The following is a 20,768-nucleotide window of genomic DNA, read 5'->3' on the forward strand; positions in this document are numbered from 1 at the left end:
GTGTAGCAGCATGATAGTCAACTGGTAAAGGTGACATAATAGTCAACAAAGGTAAAGGTGACGCCCTAGATACAAATAATTACAGAGGTATGAAGCTGTTGGATCAGGTAATAAAGGTTACGGAGAGGGTCATAGCCCAATTGATTAGGAAGAGAGTCAACTTGGACGAGATGCAGTTTGGTTTCGTGCCAGGGAAAAATACCTAGCCAAAGATAAGCCCCTGTACCTGGCTTTTGTTGACATGGAGAAAGCCTTCGACAGGGTCCCCCGATCCCTTATCTGGTGGTCAATGAGGAAATTAGGGATAGATGAATGGCTAGTGAGAGCTGTGCAAGCTATGTACAGGTACGCTGTAAGTAAGGTAAGGGTTGGCAACATGTACACTGAAGAATTCAAGGTAGAGGTTGGGGTCCACCAGGGTTCAGTCCTCAGCCCCCTCCTATTTATCATAGTCCTCCAGGCAATTACAGAGGAATTCAAGACAGGATGTCTCTGGGAGCTCCTCTATGCTGACGATCTTGCTCTAATTGCTGAGTCACTATCAGAACTGGAGGAGAAGTTTCAGGTGTGGAAGGAAGGATTAGAATCGAAGGGCCTTAGAGTCAACCTAGCTAAAACAAAAGTCCTAATAAGTAGGAAGGTAGACAAACCACAAACGCCTGCTCGATCTATAGAAAAGGCGTAGGTAGAAACCTATAAGATGTACCCAGTGTAAGCTATGGACACATAAGAGGTGCAGCAATGTCAAAGGAAGGCGAACTGGGAAGATAGTTATTGTATGTGGCAGATGCTCAGGAGCAATAAACACTGAAAATCTGCAGAAAACATCTTCTGTCACTTTCCAGGGGGAAAAACTAGAAGTAGTTGATAGCTTCCGTTACCTAGGTGACCAAGTCAGTAGTGGGGGTGGGTGTGCTGAAAGTGTAACTGCTAGAGTAAGAATAGCCTGGGCAAAGTTCAGAGAGCTCTTACCTCTGCTGGTGACAAAGGGCCTCTCGCTCAGAGTAAAAGGCAGACTGTATGATGCATGTGTATGAACAGCCATACTACATGGCAGTGAAACATGGGTCATGACTGCTGAGGACATGCGTAACATCATGAGGAATGAAGCCAGTATGCTCCGATGGATGTGTAATGTCAGTGTTCATATTCGACAGAGTGTAAGTACCTTGAGAGAGAAGTTGGACCTAAGAAGCATCAGTTGTGGTGTGCAAGAGGGAGGGCTATACTGGTATGGTCATGTGGCAAGAATGGATGAAGATAGGTGTGTGAAAAAGTGCCAATCCCTAGCAGTTGAGGGAACCCGTGGAAGAGGCAGACCCAGGAAAACCTGGGACGAGGTGGTGAAGCACGAACTTCGAACATTAGGCCTCACCGAGGCAATGACTAGTGCCCGAGACCTTTGGAAATATGCTGTGCGTGAGAAGACCCGGCAGAACAAGTGAGTCCATCCTGTGTCCCTTGCCAGGGATGTAGCCAGCCCACTTATGCATGCCTTTCCTTCCTTGGACACACGAAGACCTGTTGAAACAATCCTATGACTGGCACCCGGCAGTTTCCAGGGCTGCTGGACTGACTCCTGTGCAGGTGGCAAGTAAAGAAACAGTTTTGACCCTGTGCTTGAAGAGATCCATTGAGTCAAGGACACCAACATCAAAGATCAATGGAAACTGCAGTTGTGGTCCCTGTGCCGGTGGCACATAAAAAGCGCCATCTGAACGTGGCCGATGCCAGCGCCGCCTAGACTGGCTTCCGTGCTGCTGGCATGTAAAAAGTACCATCCAAACGTGGCCAATGCCAGCGGCACCTAGACTGGCTTCCGTGCCGGTGGCACGTAAAAAGCACCAATCCAATCGTGGCCGTTGCCAGCCTCACCTGGCACGTAAAAAGCACCCACTACACTCTCGGAGTGGTTGGCGTTAGGAAGGGCATCCAGCTGTAGAAACACTGCCAGATCAGACTGGAGCCTGGTGCAGCCTTCTGGCTTCCCAGATCCCCTGTCGAACAGTCCAACCCATGCTAGCATGGAGAATGGACATTAAATGATGATGATGATATCATTATTTATATATTTATACATAAATATATATACTCATGTGTATATACACATGTGTGTATGTATATATATGCATGTATATATATATGCATATATATATACATATATGTATATATATATGCATATATATATACATGCATATATATACATATAAATATATATATATATATATATATATATACACAAATATATATAGATATATATATACATATATAATACATATATATACACACACACACACACACATTTATACATACATATATATACACATATATATATACATACATATATACATATATATATATATATAATATATATATATATATATATATATAGTGGTCGTATACTGTCAACTCAATGTGACAGTCTTGTAAGGGAATTACACCACTGCCATTTAACCCTAGGAAACATCGACGTCTCCTGTCAGCTTTGACACATTTTCTGTGTCCTTATATTTGCAAAGGGGAGGCAATCACCCCCGCCAGCTTGGACTAAGCACCTGAAGACTTATGTTTCTGAGTCTATTGCTCGTTGTCGGTCCAGGGCAGCCAGTCTCGCTCGCTGAGATGACTGCAACCCCTTTGCAAATATATCATATTATCAGTAAAATTTATTTACTGATCACCGAAATTAGAAATATTGAATTTCTAAATGTGAAACTTTTATATCACGTTACAATAGAGATGTCATTGTTTCTGCTTTGACACATAATACTGAAACAGTCTAAGAGATTTTATCTGGGCTCACATTAGGCAAGAAGTTGAACATTTTTTTTGGCCCATGACACTCCATGGAGCCTAAGTAATGCATGTGTAAACCTTGAATGAAATCAGTTGGTTAGTTCTTGAGTTCTAGTGATGCATACATACACATGCACTCACACACACATTCTCAGTTTTATACATATGGATACAAATCCTGTATGTTTTATTTATTTATTACTTTTGCAACTGTTAGCTGAGTGCTCCAGTACTCTCAGTGACATAATTGAAATATGATTCATCGTTTGGGAAGATTCAAAACTAATAAACTGCAGGCCCCAAGTATTGTATATTGATTTCAATAAGACCCTTTACTTTAATTGAAATGACACCATGGAACGAAAATTTTTTTACATCTGTAAAAGACTGTTCTTTAATTTTTTTTAAATCCTTTTTAATAGAAATAGGAATATTTGCAAAGAAAAACACACTTCAAAAACCAAATTTTTTGTTATCAAAAAAAATTATAACATTACTGTCTTACAGGGACTACAAAATCAATAAATGTGTATCCAGTTTACTAAGTTGTGCAAAAGCAAATGAGCTCATCAAAATTTTGGGAAATTTTCTACATCTGTAAAAAACTGTTCTTTTATTTTTTTTTATCCTTTTATTAGAAATAGGAATATTTACAAAGAAAAACACACATTAAAAAAAATCTAAACTGTAAATCAATGGCAAATATTGTCCAATTGATATCTTTTCTTGCTTAAATATTTACTTTCATTCCAGAGATAAAATAAGAAATTGCAGTTACAGTAACATATTTTTACTCTCTTTTCTAGTCTGCTTGACTAATTCTAAATTATATTTTGACAAAATGACAAATAAACTTGATATCTATACGAGTTTTTGGGAGTGTATATCTGGGAGACAAGAAAGGAAAATGTTGTTTGTACAATCATAACCAATATACAAATGTTAATTATTATCTTATCAAAGCTTATAATGTTTGTAATATGTTAATTGTTAATATTTATTATAAAAGCCAAATGGTGAGCTGACAAAATTATTAGCACACTGGGTAAAATGCTTAGTAGCATTTCATGTGTCTTTACATTCTGATTTCAAATTCTGCCATGATTGATTTTGCCTTTCATCTTTTTGGGGGTTGATAAAATAAGTACCAGTCATGCACTGGAATCAGTATAATGGACTGGACCAAATTGCAGGCCTTGTGCTTATAATAGAAAGGAATAAAAATAATAATAACCACATCAAAAGATCATAAATATCAATTTGTAACACTGGTGCTTGGTTAGAAATTTTGTGTGGAGGAACAGTCAAATTGATTGACTGATTGACAATACTTATTTGATTGACTATGAAAGGAGGAAAAGCAAGTTGCTTCAGCAGGATTTGAATTCAGTATGTAAAGGGATGTGACTAAAGACTGCAAGACATTTTCTTGAATGCCTTAACATTCCACCAGTTCACAGAAATGCTGACAAATGCTTGCATTAATTTCTGGATCTGTTTTGAATTAAAGACATTTTATGTCCTGTATATGTAATATCGATACATACACGTGTGTGTGTGTGTGTGTGTAGTTGTATGTCTGCATGTTTGTTTGCAACTGTAACAGCTTATTCAAAAGTTACAAGTTTGAGCAGTGTTGTTGTTGGCACTTTTCCTCTCAATAACTTATGCAATCACTTCATGCCTTTGCTTGAAAAATAGGTAAGGGTTAGCAACTGGGACAGCATTTGTCTGTAAAACAATGCTTCAATAATATATTCATCTAATTTACAGTAGCATAGAAAAATGGATGTAAAATAAATAAATGAATAGATGTAAGTCCTCATCAGTTTATGTCCAATTTCCATGCAGAGGCTGAATGCTTACACAGGATCCAACAAGTCTTAATGTCCCATCTTGCTTCAGTGTCTCATTTTTGACAATTTCTACAGGCTGATGCCCTTCCTAATACCAATCAGAGTGTACCAGATGCTTTTTCTTTTTTGTAGTACCAGCTCTATAGAGGTTGCTTTGCTGCTACTAAGACTAAAGACCCTTCTCAAGCCTTGCATTGTTACTGCTTGAATCAATTACCCTCCACTTACACAAAGTGCACTGGCTATGTTTTGTCACACCAGCATTTTACTTAGCAGCATGCAATGAAAAAGAAAGCCTCCACCACTCTGCCAAGCATTATGGATGGAGCAGATTTATTGTGAGGAAAGAATAAAGAAGGGAGAATGGCTGGGTGGGAGTAATGGAGAGAGAAAGGGGAAGAGTAATGTCAGGGATAAGCATGAAAAAGAAGGGGAGAGGAATAAAGTGGTGACGATGATGGAGTGGTTCAGTCTGTTTGTCATGCTAGCATGGCTTGGATGGTTCATCTAGATCCAAGGTAGTATGCCTGTGTGTATAATTACATACATACATGTACAGACACACATACACACATGCAGGTGTACATCCATGCATGCATGCACACATACATACAAACAATTTGCAAGTAAAACTTTCACTAGTTTGCAAAATTTAAGCCTCCCATGGTGGCATCATTTGTAAAAGAACTAAAATTGCTTTCTCTCCAGAGCTAGAAATTACTTCAATTCTGAACCCTTGCTAACTTTATATAGACTGCATGTATACCACGCACTACACACTGCTCATGCATCTGAAACAAGTAGTTGCTATATTGACCAGCATTCTAATTGTCGAGCAAATGAAAAAAATGTTGGTGTATATACAAATAATCATTATGATATTGCTACACTGTGTTCTCCTTTTATCTCTTCTACTGCTACATTGGCTCATGTGCTTCTTTCATCATCTTTATGTGTCTCACCCCAGAAAACTCTTAATTAAATATTTTGCTCAAATCTTCCCTGTAGTTATCTATCAGGAAATTCAAGATGAAATCATTTGTCTAGAGCACTTCCTCTTAACTTACAATATATAAAAAAAAAAAACTGATAAAACTGAATTCAACATTGCAACTATAAAAAACTACTGTTGTTATTTAAACTTGTGACATGTTCCTACCTGTATAGTAATAATTTTCAGTTTAGTATACTGAATAATTTCAGAGTTATGTCTTCTAACCACAAACACACTGAATTGCCAGAACAGGATATGAACCTCTTTGTTGGTTATCTAATGCTCTATCCACCTAGCTATCTCTACTTTCAGTAGTCTGTGTTGAGGTTTTTCAAACTTTTTATATTTATGTAATCTTGAAGATTAGAAAATTTTTAGAACCTAAAATAGCTCTAAAAAATATTGTCATGCAGTAAATAAGCTTTAAAATAACACTGTGCCAATATAAATTAGTAACTTTGCTTACCTAAATGGTTTGAAAAATTAAACTTTGCAATTAAGATAAAAGTTAGTAACTTCATTAAGCCTGTTTCTCATCACAGAGAGTCCCGATGTTGGAATTATAGATGTTACTTGCAACCTTAAATCAGTTTCCCTAAATTTATTTTTGTCTTTGAATACAGCGAAAATGTTCCTTCACATAAATATGAAGTTAGAAATCACATTAATACTGTTTAAGTTTTCGCATTCATGGTTGACAGTTCATTAATAATGCGAACCAAATTTTTGTAATTTCTACTAGTTGGATTTTTGATTTAAGGTAAAATTTGTTGTGATGTCTTTTTGCTTAAGTTTAACCAAAATTGTAAACCTATTTGAAATTATATTCAATTTCAATCAGACAATTACCTGTTACTGATTCACACACACACACACAACACAATTGTTGCAAAATTAAGCCTGTTGTATCCTGACTTAGCCTGTTGACTCATCTATTTGAAGAGAGAATGCTGAGCTCATATATAACATGTCTTAGCTCAGTTTCATAAAAATTAGACATTTTATGAATGCACTGTGGAAGTGGTATGTTTAAAGTTTTCAAAACATTAAATATCAACCATAGCTACAAACTCACTACAACAGTTTTTGTTTACACTTAAGTTGATTAATTATATTTTGTACTTTGCACCATGTTGTATTGGTATCCTATCAAAAAGTTATATCATTTTCTCCCTTTCAAATCAATCTTTTAGTTTAGTTGAAAGTCTAAAAAGGTTTTCTTAGAAATAACCCAAGTTCTTCAAATACTTCATAAAACTGTGCCAACACTTATCAGCAATAACTAGAGTATATAGAGATAAGGATGCAGGCTTACCATATCTTGAACATAGATGGAAGATTGTTGCCTTTAGTGGCTTTGATGTATTAAAAATCAACTCGTTTAACAGCATCAAACATTTTACTTTTTAATTTTTGCAACAGGATCAGAAATTTTCCATACCCAAATATTTGAACAGTTATTCGGAAATTTTATATTTCTACAATAGATTAATTAAATTAAATATTACTTTCCTCATAGCTGAGAGATTGATAAGTTTTCTTCAGCACTACATTCATAAGTTTAGTGTACCAACACAAGCAAAACTACTCAACTAGCAAAGTTCATCTATTTGAAGAGAAAATGTGCAGTTCCTTTTAACCTATCTTAGCTCAGTTTAAAAACATTTGACATTTCATGAATACACTCTCAAATTATTATATTGTATGGGCTTTATCTGCTTTTGCTAGTTGATAACCATAGTGACATGAAAAAATAAAATGTTTGTTTTGACATTAATTACGATATGTACCTTTTCTTTAATTTCATTTCAAACACTTTTTTTAAAGTGTTTTTCCCTATATTTTCAAAAATTCAAATATGTTGTTGCTGAATGTCTCTTCATATAATTGCCATTGAATTAAATGTTTTAGAGATATATGTTGGTTTTAATCAGTTGCACATTTTGAATTGTAAAGTGAAGTTGATATAAATTAGAGTTTTACAATATAAAATTTTAAACATTCATTTGTACCCTGTGTATATTTATGTTTGTTACAATAGTAACCTTGAACTACACACAGTTAAACAGGTCAATTTAAAAAGAGTTTAGTCTTGGTTCTGGACTCAGTGCAGCATAGACGAGAAATACTAAAATATTGACTAAAAAGGGGGTCAATAAATTAGTTGATACCTACAAACTGTATCAGTCAATTTTCTTCAAGAACTATTTTGTAAGAAAAAGGAAACAGTTGATTTTAAAAAAAAAAATGTTTTACACGTAATTGTGTACATTTTCAGGTAAACTGGAGCAAGCAAAATAAAATATTTTTCACTTTGATACTTCCTACTATAACTGTAATAAGACCTGGTTTTATAACATTGGTCAGTGGTCCATTACTTTAACAGAGCGTATGGTCTGTTATTACTGCCATTATGTTGGGTCCCAGAACAAGTCGTCTGTACTTCACAGTAGGAAGAGTATTTAGCTGCAAAAACATTTGTTTCAACAAGTTAACCAGCCCACCCATGTAAATAAAAATATCAATTCAATTGCTCTCACTTCATAGTCTTTTTACTTTACAAAATTAGGCCCATTCACTCCTTTCATTAAAAAGGTGACAGTAAGTTATTGGTGAGCATATCTGAATTCCCAGTTTGAACTAGTTCATTTACTTTACATTATTAGACTTATTAGGCAGGGGTAAGTGTCATTACTCCTCATACCCTTTCATCAAAACATGTTTAATTGCGAAATTAGCATTATATGTTCAATGTCATCAAAACCTGAACCGATCAACTTTGCTTCATCCCTGCTGGGTTGATAAATCGAATACCAGCATTATTTTGAGGACTGATGCAATAGATTTTCTCAGCCAGCAGCCTCTAAAAGAAAAAAAAATTACCATTTGCCAAGCCACTACAGTCAAGCTGTAAATTTCATTCAACTTTATTTTATCCTTCATTCTTTAGTATAATCATCCTATCTTTATAAATATATATAACAAAATAATCTGATGAAATAATCCTATGAAATAATATAACTCTATTCTATCAGGCTAATGCTTTAATTTCATTTATTCATTCAATCAGATAAAACTATGTACAATTATTAATATTGTGTATATCTATAAAATATGCATATATTTCTGTGTGTATGTGTGTGCACCTATGTATGTATGTATGTATGTATATGTATATATATATATATATATATATATATATATATATATAAACAATTGCAGCGGGGAATGTGTTTATAAGCCATTTAAGAAACACATACACACACATATATATATATATATATATAAACATTGTAGCATGGAAGGTGTTTATAAGCCATTTAAGAAACACACAAAAACCATTAGATTCACTTCATCATTTAAATCTAATTTGCCATTTAGATTTAATTTTGTTAGTGAACATGTCGCGGTCTCAAAGCGACGAAAATATTTTGGCAAATTAAATTTAAATGACGAAGTGAATCGAACGGTTTTTGTGTGTTTCTTAAATGGCTTATAAACACCTTCCACGCTGCAATTGTTTTCGTTTCAGCACACTATCTCAGATCAGGTCACTTGCTATGCAAGTACATCTCCGCATATATATATATATATATATATAATATATATATATATATAGGTCATTCAAAATGTGACCACGTGTGTACTGTTGGCGATTTTTTCTCCTCCGTCTTCTCTTCTCTGGATCTTTCCTTTTCCTATGTTTCTGACGAAGAGCTCCACTCAAAACGTTAAACCCTCCTTCTTCCCTTCCTTCCTGAGCGTCCAATAATACTATATTTGTTCCATGTCCTCGTGTTGTGTTTTCTCTTTGTGTTTTCATGTTTGGATTAACTTTATATATATATATATATATTCTTTTACTTGTTTCAGTCATTTAGTCAAACAAATCGCCCCTAGGACTTATTCTTTGCAAGCCTAGTACTTCTTCTATTGGTCTCTTTTGCCGAACCACTAAGTAGTGGGTACGTAAACACACCAACATCGATTGTCAAGCGATGGTGGGGAGACAAACATATACATACGATGGACTTTTTTCGGAACTTTTCGGTTTGAACAGCAGTTTTTTCTAGTGGTGCCATATGAAATTGTCACCCATAATTATGACCCTAGTATCGATCTATTGCATTTCAATCTCTTTTAGGGTTAGGGTTAGGGGTGGGGGGAAGGGTATCTTTTTTTTTCTTCACAAATGTAAATAAACCCAATCTGTTTCCTAAACATGGACATATTCATTCGGCACAGAATGTTTTTTACCTCAATAGACGTCAGCGATTGGTTGAAATTGCAGAAATTGAAGAAAAAAACAACAAATATCTTACAAACTATAGAATTTTCTCAATAAAGCCAAGAGAAAAAGATGTTTTATAAACACATTCTACCAGTATACGAAGTTTTAAATTTTTTAGTTACCTAGAAATTATGTTAAAAACTGCCGTTCAAACCGAAAAGATCTCTTTTTTCAGTTTCTGTCAACCAAATTCACTCACAAGGCTTTGGTCGGCCCTAGCTATAGTAGAAGCCACTTGCCCAAGGTTAGTTAGTTAGTTAGTTAGTTAATTTGGCTCAAAAGCAAATAGCAAGGCCATGTAGGGGGACATGGAGTTAAGTACAGGGTGGTGTTCATGTAAAGAGTTCAGGCCACTTGAGGTCCAGGGAGGCTCGAACAAAGCGGTCGTCGGCATCTTCACCATCTCGTCTGGCAGCTTGTTCCACGGATCCGCAACCCGGACGGAGAAAGCTCCTCTCCTTCGATTGAACCCGAAACCATGTTGTTGGGAAGCAAGCTTCTACCACACAGTCGCGCCTGCACCTATTATATGTGTGTACATATACATTATATAAAAGGGCTTAGTAAAATAAATTACTTTGCCGCATACTGAACTCATTAGAAATAGTAGCTAAAAAAACTTTTTTAAAACTATTTCAAATACTTAAAGAAAACCTCTCTCATATAGTGTTTGCTCAATTCAACTCACGAAAGTATGGGGGTAAAGACATTAAAAAATCAAATGCAAAGGTTAATTTTTTAATGTCTTTACCCCCATACTTTCGTGAGTTGAATTGAGCAAACACTATATGAGAGAGGTTTTCTTTAAGTATTTGAAATAGTTTTAAAAAAGTTTTTTTTAGCTACTATTTCTAATGAGTTCAGTATGCGGCAAAGTAATTTATTTTACTAAGCCCTTTTATATAATGTAATAATTTGAATTCGCCTTAAATGGTCCCTTTGCATACTGAATACTTGGTGAAATTGATTAATAATTAATTAATTTTACCCTCAATTGTTGTGTGTACATATATATATAATATAGCGGCATAGTTTCGGTTGTAGTAGCACAGATTTCCATCGATTTCCGTAAAAAACTTTTATTTTTTTACATAAGTAATGAGAGAGAAAGAGACTAAGAGGAAGCGATTTTATGACAAGAAGGTTTCTCTTTGAAGTCGGCCTGTGTGTGTTTGATGGGGTGTGGGAGACAGAGAGTATGTTGTGTAAGTGAAGTGCTTCTGTTAGTGTGTGTGAAGAGACAGAGAGAGTAATGTGTGAAAGAGAGAGATAACTGATTTTTTACTCGGTGTATGTGTATATGTATGTCTGCATGTATGTGTGTGTGTGTATGTATCTATGTATGTGTGTGTATGTATGTATGGTCGATTCAGTGTAATTTTTTACTCGGTGTATGTGTATATGTATGTCTGCATGTATGTGTGTGTGTGTATGTATGTATGGTCGATTCAGTGTAATTTTTTACTCGGTGTATGTGTATATGTATGTCTGCATGTATGTGTGTGTGTGTATGTATCTATGTATACACATACACCGAGTCAAAAACTACACTGAATCGACCATACATACATACATACACACACACACATACATAGATACATACACACACACACACATACATGCATACATACATATACACATACACCAAGTAAAAAATCAGTTATCTCTCTCTTTCACACATTACTCTCTCTGTCTCTTCACACACACTAACAGAAGCACTTCACTTACACAACATACTCTCTGTCTCCCACACCCCATCAAACACACACAGGCCGACTTCAAAGAGAAACCTTCTTGTCATGAAATCGCTTCCTCTTAGTCTCTTTCGCTCTCATTACTTATGTAAAAAAATAAAAGTTTTTTACGGAAATCGACGTAAATCCGTGCTACGACATGCGAAACATCGCCAATATGGCCGTTGGTTATGGCTGGTCAAGAACTAACCATTGGTTTTGCACCTGTAATGCTCTTAGAAATATAAGTGACTCCTCGTACATGCTCCCTCACGTGTGTGTGTGTATGTATGTAGGTGTTTGTGCGTATTTTCCAAACATTCACATACCAACCAAAAGAGGAAGCCACTTAATTCTGCGAGATATTCTGTGTCAACTTTCACTCCATTCCATGTCTTCACATAAGAATATTAGACACGATGAGAAGAGGAAGAAATGAAAAAAGAAAACCTAAGAAGTTCATCGGAATCAGAGAAAGTAACCAATGAGATTTTAGGAAATCTGTTGTTGGTTTTGGCAGCTTATGTAAACATTCACACGAGCGAGGGCATTTCACACTGAACTGGATCTCAATATTTACTTATTTACTTATTTATTCTATTTTGCCATAAACACGTTACTTTTTCTTTTACCAAACGAAACATATGATAAGCGTTGATGAGTGTTTCTGCGTGTACATATATAGATATGTGTGTGTGTGTGTGTGTATTTGTACACAAACACACACATGGATGCGTGATTAAGAAGCTGGCCTTGCAACCACATTGTTTCTACCCAACTAATGAATTTGGTTGACGGAAACTGTGTGAAAGACCATCGTATATATATATGTGTGTGTGTGTAAGTCCCTCCCCAGCGCTTGACAACCCCGTAAACTTGCGGTTTAGGCAAAAGAGACCGATATAATAAGTGCCAGACTTACTTTAAAGATATGAGTACTAGGGTGGATTTGTGCGACTAAACCCTTCAAGGACTGCACCAGCTTGGCTGCAATTCGTTGACTGATAAAGGGTGTGTGTGTGTGATTTGATATCCACCAACATTTCCCATCACTTAAACAGCAGGTCATCAGTTTACTAAGGCGCACCCACCAAAAGACAAACTGATTTTTTCAAGCTCTTTCAACATTAAGAATTTCATTCTTCCTTCACGCAGTGAGCTCAGCCTTGTTGTACCTGGTGCAAGGAAGAGGGGCCGATGGAAGAGGGGGAAATAGTTAAGGAGATGAAGCAGTCAATGTGAAGTAATACTATTAGCCGTGTTCATATCCGATTCTCTTTTTTTCTTCTTTTTTTCGCGACTACTTCTCTGCTTTGTAAGGGCCTACATCATTCGAGGTTCTCCAGTGCCTTATAGGCAGACTAAGCGGTGCACAACCCGTAAAAAGGAATGCGGACTTGAAAACACCAACCTCACAAAAGACCAGTTAGACAAGACAGTTATTTGCGATGCTCTAGCATGGCCGCAGTCTAATGACTAAAACAAGTAAGAGAAAGTCTGTGAAAGTGATGAACCCCCATCTAAGGTGGTACGAGTACAAACAGAACCGTCTAAATAACATTATAAAACCCGCGAACAAAGCCGTGCACTCTGGCTTTGTAGTATTTGTTTATTGATAGCAAAACACTGCATACATAAGATTAGCATTGAGCCTCTAGACCGGTGAGGCTCGTGGACAATGTACCCGTTCCTTGAGATGGCATTTAGTGCAAAAAATAATGTCAACTTCCTGAACCAGACCAGAAGAAATAAGACTGTCGGAATCAAAGGAAGCGACCAATGAGAGTTTCAGAAATCCGTTGTTAGTTTTGGCAGTTTATGTAAACATTCGCGCGGACCAGATTAATTCAGAGCGAGTCGCTCCTCAATTATAGTTGTTTTCAAAACTATAAAACACTTTACTACAAAAAGCAAAACAAAAAAACAACAAAAAACAAAACAAATAAGATACAAACAATGGTGTGTATGTATGTGTGTGTGCATGTAGTGTGATAGATAGATAGATATAGATAGATAAGATAGATAGATAAGATAGATAGATAGATGGATAGATAGATAAAGAGAGAGAGAGATATGTGTATGTGTGTCTGTATATATATATAGAGAGAGAGAGAGAGAGAGAGATACGTATGTATATATATATAATCACATTAAAAACGATCGAATAAATAATACGGTATCGCTACAATAGTTTCATTTAGAAATTTCATTGCTGTGCAACTAACACCTTAGAGGCAGGTATGCAAGAAGTACAACATTTATAAGATACTACAACACAGAGATGTTTCGCTTCACACATATTCGTACGGTGTTACAATACAAAATCTGTGAACGAATCGATTGCAGTGATCGATTGGTATGATCAATTGGTTTGTTTTTATTGTTATTTTACACCTCGCTGAAGTTAGCTCAAAGTTGCGGATTACCAAACACCAGTGGAGACACCGGATTGTTTACCTGTTGATTTGTGTTTTACCGTATAGCCATTAATGCGGTGTACTTCACTTTGATAGGCACCTCGATCTTAAATGTTACTCTTTAATGAATTTATGTGTGTGTGTGTGTGTGTGTGTACGTGTGTATATAGATATATACACACAAATCAGAATAATATACAAGATGCGTAGTTGTGCGTGTATACGTACGTACGTGCAAATGCATGTATACACTTACTTATCTTAAACTCATATCTTTTCAATAATGGAAATCTGCGTGTGAATATCGCAGTTGCAGAGGTAAGATCCACACGAACAGAGTTCGCGTCCTGGTTTCGATTTCGAGTTCCACATTGATTCGGTAAAACGCTATGAGACATATAGGATGTTACAACATCCCGACTCCTTCTTATAAATATGTAAAGTCGTGTGAATGTATTTGTAATGAATGAAGTAAACAAAAATATATACTCACTAGAATATACAGCGAAGCGAGAAAACCGCTTGTTGCTGCCTTAGCAGCTGTCGGTAGATTTAATAACACTTGTGAGGCAGATGAATTCTGTCAGCAACAGACTCGATCACATGACCTGTTTAATATTCATGTTCCTTTCGGTCAGTTAACCTTACCGTTCGGGGTGTGACTTAACAAGGCGCCAATAACAATCCGCCCCACCAACAAACTTCTTATAAAAAATAATAACAATAACTATTCCGAAAGAAATGAAGAAAGGAGTAAAAAACGTGATTTTTCTTTGGCGTAAAGCCAGCTACTTCTGTAATTCATTCATTTTTGTGATTCAATGAAAACCTATTTAGAGAATGTGTGTTTAAGCTCTGGAATTACCTCATCGAACCTAACATGATCGTTTCACCAAAGACGTTGACATATCTAAAAATGCGGGGGTTTTTTGGTTTTTATGAATTAGGCGAGGCGTTGTTTATCCCATCATTACAATTATTTAGCCTTCAGAAAACCTATGTTGAAAAGCATTCTAGCCGTGGCTACCTCGTCTTTTTAGACAGTTTATCTCAGACTACACAAACCTATGTTCTTCCTTTTTTAAGACAATAGGGTCTGATTTAAGAGAGATTTGGTTACTATTTCTTGCAAGTTGAGCAACCACCTAGAGACTCCGTATGGCTCGTTCCATCTTTTACATTCTAGGATAGAATACCTGTTTATCTCGGGTTACTGTCCCTTTCAATCGAAGATTCTATTTCAGTGCTTATAGGTAGTGCTTACTCATTCGAACAGGCAAACAAACCGCTCAAAAATTTTGGACAGTTTTCAGTATCTTCAGAGAAAATATTTAAGATGATTGACTGTAGAAGTTAAATATATTTTGATTTACATGAGAATGGATAGTCACCAACCACTTGTGTATTTAACTAAGAAACACGGTATGTGTGTACATAGACTCTGTTTACAAATCAACCAGAAGTTTGTTCTTGTGTGTGGGGGTATGTGCCGCCGATAAGTATAGAAGCTATACCCAAGCTCTAAGCTAATTTCAATACTTCCGGACATTTTTATTATGAAATTATAATTAATATGCACTTGAACAGGATAGGTAAAATAAAAATTTGGGAGACACGACTAAGAAGTTATTTTTAGTAAATAATGATTTAGTCACAAAGTCTCAGTTTTGTCGGGTGGAGTACAATTGATTTAATCAATTCTCGATTAGTATTTATTTTATCGACCTATAGAAGAATTCTAAGTTTAACACAACTTGGGCGGGATTTGAACACAGAATGTAAATAATGTTAATAATAAAAGTAATTGTTGAGCAAGTTTGTTGATTTAGTTTTTTCTTTTTTTATTTATTATTGCCATAAATTTTCTAGTTAGACAACCATCCCTCCAAACCACTTATTTCTACTACACCTATGAGAATAACGTGGGAACATCATCAGCTGTCATACGTGAAAACACGTGTTCGTTATAGTAGCAGTTTTACAATTTTTGTATCGCTTGTGTACAGACCCGACTCACACATGGACAGCCTTGTGTGAGACTCCGATTCAGTTAGCATTCGGAATTCTGCTTTCAGTTAATTGCAATGATATTAACTCGGTTCTTTTGTTCATCTTACCCTTTCCTATTCTCCACCCAGTGGACCCTTTTTTTCATATGTATTTATTTATTTTCTCTATCTCTCTATGACGATCTCTTTCAGTTTTTCAGTTGTAATAACACCGTGTGCTTCGATCATTAAATAATACGTTTTTAATAAAATATGCACAATAGAAAAATAAGATTTTTTCACTTGATATTAACACAAAGATGTCAAATTTTGTTGCCAAATGATTTTAAAAGATATGATAACTATTTAGTATACATTAAAATATTTTTTGTTTGGGGGTTTTTGTTGTTTTTCTTTTTCGTTTTTAGTTTTGCTTTTCTCCTTTCAAAAAAAAAGATAGGTCTTTCATGTCCCATATTAAATGATCAAATGGGGTCGTGACCTCGGGATTGGGTACTACTGCTCTAGATTTCTTTGACCTATCTCGAGACTAATATATACCACTAGCTAAGTTTGACTGAAAGGCACTGTTATAAAATTCGGGGTATTATTCGATCCTTTCACCCATACGATTTTCACCAAGAAAAAAAAAAACGTATTTCTGCAAAATGTTATCTAAAATTATGGGTAAAGAAAGAAATAGCAAAAAATATTTGAAAATAGGGGGGGTCCGAGGGTTCCACCCCACCTCACCCCGTTTTCCAGATAAAAAAAAAGGGTTTTGTGACATATTAGGAGGTCACCGGAATTTAATGAAAAAAAAAGTTTCCCATGAATGTGGGGAGAGGGGGTCCGGTTTACCCCGCACCTTTTTTTTTCTGAACAAAAATAATGGGTTTGCTATATATTAGGAGGTCAGGGTACTTGATTCCACACAAAAAAATCCAAGGTTTTTTTTTTCTTAGTGAAAATCAGGGTGAAATTTCCGAGACTTCCACCTCACCCCACCCTGTTTCCTGGAGCCCAAAAAGGGTTTTTGTAGAATATATTAGGAGGTCACTGGAATTCATTCAATGAAAATTTTAAAATATCCAATGATTCCAGGATGGGGGGGGGTGTCCCCCTCCTTTTTTCTGAACAAAAATAAGGGGCTTGCAGCATATTAGGAGGTCAGGGTACATGATTCTATGCAAAAAATCCAAGTTTTTTTTTTTTTTTTTTTTAGTGAAAATTGTGCAGGTGAAAAGATCAAAATTTACCAAATTCTGAGCTTTCAAAGTTTACAATATTTTAATGAAATACCTAAAAATAAATATTGTTTTAGTTTATATTAAAGGTAATATAGAAAATAATTACAGACGTGGCTGTATGATAACAAGCTTGTTTCCCAACTACATGGTTCCAGGTTCAGTCCCATTACGTGGCACCTTGAGCAAGTGTCTTCTACTATAGTCTCAGGCTGACCAAAGCCCTGTGAGTGGATTTGGTAACGGAAAACTAAAAGAAGCCTGTTGTGTGTGTACATATATATATATGCGTGTGTGTGTGTCCCACCACTTGACAACCGGTGTTGATGTGTTTACGTCCTTGTAACTAAGTGGTTTGACAAGACAGAATAAGTACTAGGCTTAAGAAAATAATAATGAAGAGAAATAACCCAGAAATCGCGATACACAGATATTGTTTTGAGCTGAGTTGGGGTGCTAGATTCCCTTGTTTGAAAATATAAGGACACAAGATCGTGTCATATAGCCAGCTGGAGACAATGTCTCAAGTACTGTTGCTGAATATCTCATGTGAGATTTAAAATTAGTGATTTTCTAATTAAGAAAATAAGTCCTAAGGTCAATTTGCTCAACCAGAAAACCTTCAAGGTGTTGTCCCAACATGGCCACAGTTAAATGAGTGAAACAAATGAAAGATACAACATAAATTAATACAGATTAGTTTTTAAATAATTTCAATCACTTGTGGTTGTTTAACTTTTGTTTGAATATTTCTGAAGGTTTATTTATTCAAACATACCTTTTTGTTTTGCTATCTTGTTTTTTTTTTATAAAACATAGATATAGCTAATTCATTGGCTTTTAAAATCTTGTATATTTTACATAACTGGAATAACTTATAAATATGTGTGATGGGACCACAGTAAATTCACACAGTGTTGCATCTGTGGCAGAGATTGATTTCCTGAGTGTAACCACTTTCCTTCAAATTTGTCCTCAATTCTCTTTTGGAAAAGTATGAATTTCATAAATTCTCATTTTCCTTTCTTTCAAATTCTCAAACAATATGTAATACATATTCATTCATATTGATTTGAATTAATCATGCTTTCGAATTAATCTGTAGCTTTCAGATTTCAATGATGAAAATTGTTGATTTTTACAATGACATTGTTAAGTAGGTGTGAGAGGCCAGATCAGGACTATTTGAACATAAAACAAGTAGAAAATTTGGGTCTGGTTTAAATACTAAAGGGTTAAAACAAATTTTGTTGTATCGTGGGAAGGCCATTACTCCATTAATAGTCATATGCACTGGTTCAATTTCATTCCTTTAATACTACTCCATTGGTTATTTAACTAATTTATTTAAGCAATTAACTTGTTAACTCAGTTAATCAATCAATTCATTGTTTGTCAAAGTCCTTTCATTGCCATTTGTAATTCTATCAATGACATGCCCTTGTCACCTCCTGATTTGCTGGCTATGAAAGGACTTTCACAAACAAAGGATTCATTGATTAACCAAGTGATAAAACCAACAATAGATTAGTTAGTTGCTTAAATAACTATGCAATTGACTAGTGATACAGAAGTGGAATTGAATAATTGATGCTTATGTTTATTATTGGCATAGTGACCCTGTCAAGATAATCTTTCCAGTCATTGTTTAACCACAGATCAGCCTTGATCAAGTAGACCGATTATGACAAGTATTCCAGCTGCAACCATCCCATCCAGTGAATGCAGCAAAGGGATATGCTAAGACATCCCAAGAGACTACATTTGTTACTGGCTATGCATATAAAATATATTCTTTAATTAATCAATAATTAATAAAGCAATCTTAAAATGCTCTTTGAAAGTATTACAAATTGGTCGATTTAAAGAAGGTAAGTTATAATTTGAAGGAGTTTTGACTGTTATTTAAAGCAAGTTGAGCTATTATTTTTACATTTGGATCTTTGGGGTTTTCGTCACTGTTTACAATTCTCTTAAAAAAAATTTTTACTGTATCATATAGATGTAATTTTTGATGCTGGATCCAAATTTGTTATTCATTTATTCCAGAAAAATTTTTCAAAAATGTTACAGTTATTCAAAGTTTGACAAAGTTCAGAATTTGCAGCCAATCAGAAAACAGTGCATTCACTGCCTCTTCCATCATCTGGTAGGGTGGGGGGTATCAAAGCATTACTACTTCCCTGGTACACACACACATATACACAGAGTTGAAACGCTGATTTTTCTTTTTCAGTGTTGACTGTTCACCATCCCACTTTCATTGCACACACACACACACACATACAAACAATCACATATTGCCCTTTTACATACACACACATACTCACACAGAATTGAAATGCTCCCATTACCAGTTTGCCATCACTCCTTCCTTCCTTCCTTATTCATCTATCACCTCTTCCTTTCTCATTCATCTATCACCCCTTCCTTTCTCATTCATATGTTGTGACAGAGAAAAACACAAGAGTATTATTATTGTAAGAAGATTATCTTTCTCGTATCTACTTCCCCTCCTTGTGTGCATGTGCAGCATCTTTGGTTACTATGGAAACAGAACTTTTCGCCACGGTGATGTGTAAAATGCTCACTTCTGATTGGCTAAAATACCCAAATTTTGCAAATATTAAAGGCTAATAACTTTTTAATTATGGATTTATAGGAAAAATTAATTTCCTTTTCATAATTAATATATAAAACTTAATCCATGTACCAAATTTGAAAACAACCGGAACATTAATTTGATATGTAAAACAAAAATTCACCAACAGGACTCAACTATGCATGTGTCAGTTGCTGTGTGGCCATATTCCTGATTACATTCTACTCTCTCTCTCTCTCTCTCTCTCTCTCTCTCTCTCTCTCAGATGCTATAGAAACGTCTATTAGCAACTAAATGAACTTTTCATAATCTGAAATTGGTACTTATAAGGTGTAATGTAATGTTTTATATCCATACATGTGTTGTGTGTAGTTAAACATCTGTTTATATACCTTGTTGACTAGTTTAAGTTGTTTTACTAACAAATCATATCCAATTTTTTTTATGTCTAAAATTAGTTATTGATAATAACCATCATCCTTCATAGGATCAAAGGCAACTCCTGCCAAACTATAGCTGAAGTCAGGACATCCCATCCTCAAGAAAAAAGTTGGAAGATAAAATTAAATGGGTGGTGGGAAAGATATTTAATATAGTGAACAAAAAAGAAAATAAAAAAATTTAATCAATTAAATATCTGTAATATAAAAATTATTATTTTTTTATGATCAATTATGATCATCCAAATTAATTAAAAATTAAATAAGGTTGTAAGTATGTTGATAACTCCAAACATGTTCCTTTATTACTAGACTTTCACAACACAACATACATAGTTATGTGCTCTAGGTTATTGCAAGATATAAAGATTTTGAGTAAATAAACTCTGGCTGATTGCACAACT

The 20,768-nt window shown here is 35.1% G+C and overlaps 2 protein-coding genes across 7 annotated transcripts in view; one reads left to right on the top strand and one right to left on the bottom strand.

Moving 5' to 3' along the window:
• LOC115209623 (cilia- and flagella-associated protein 300-like) overlaps window positions 1–20,768 on the top strand; it is a 281,205-nt gene that overhangs the window by 139,728 nt on the left and 120,709 nt on the right. The window lies entirely within an intron of this gene.
• The window catches only part of LOC115209622, an 88,968-nt gene that overhangs the window by 2,608 nt on the left and 65,592 nt on the right, over window positions 1–20,768 (bottom strand). Inside the window, exon 1 of one of the 3 annotated variants that reach the window (XM_029778074.2) lies at window positions 14,581–15,607. The exons of 1 other annotated variant lie outside the window; for it this stretch is intronic. The gene's annotated coding sequence lies outside the window, so the exon portion shown is untranslated. Of the gene's footprint in view, window positions 1–14,343; window positions 14,549–14,580; window positions 15,608–20,768 lie in introns of those variants that run through there. One more of the 3 variants, XM_036501592.1, reaches the window with a different exon arrangement.

Source organism: Octopus sinensis, linkage group LG3 (assembly GCF_006345805.1).
Source record: "Octopus sinensis linkage group LG3, ASM634580v1, whole genome shotgun sequence".
In the NCBI taxonomy this organism is placed as follows: Eukaryota; Metazoa; Mollusca; class Cephalopoda; order Octopoda; family Octopodidae; genus Octopus; species Octopus sinensis.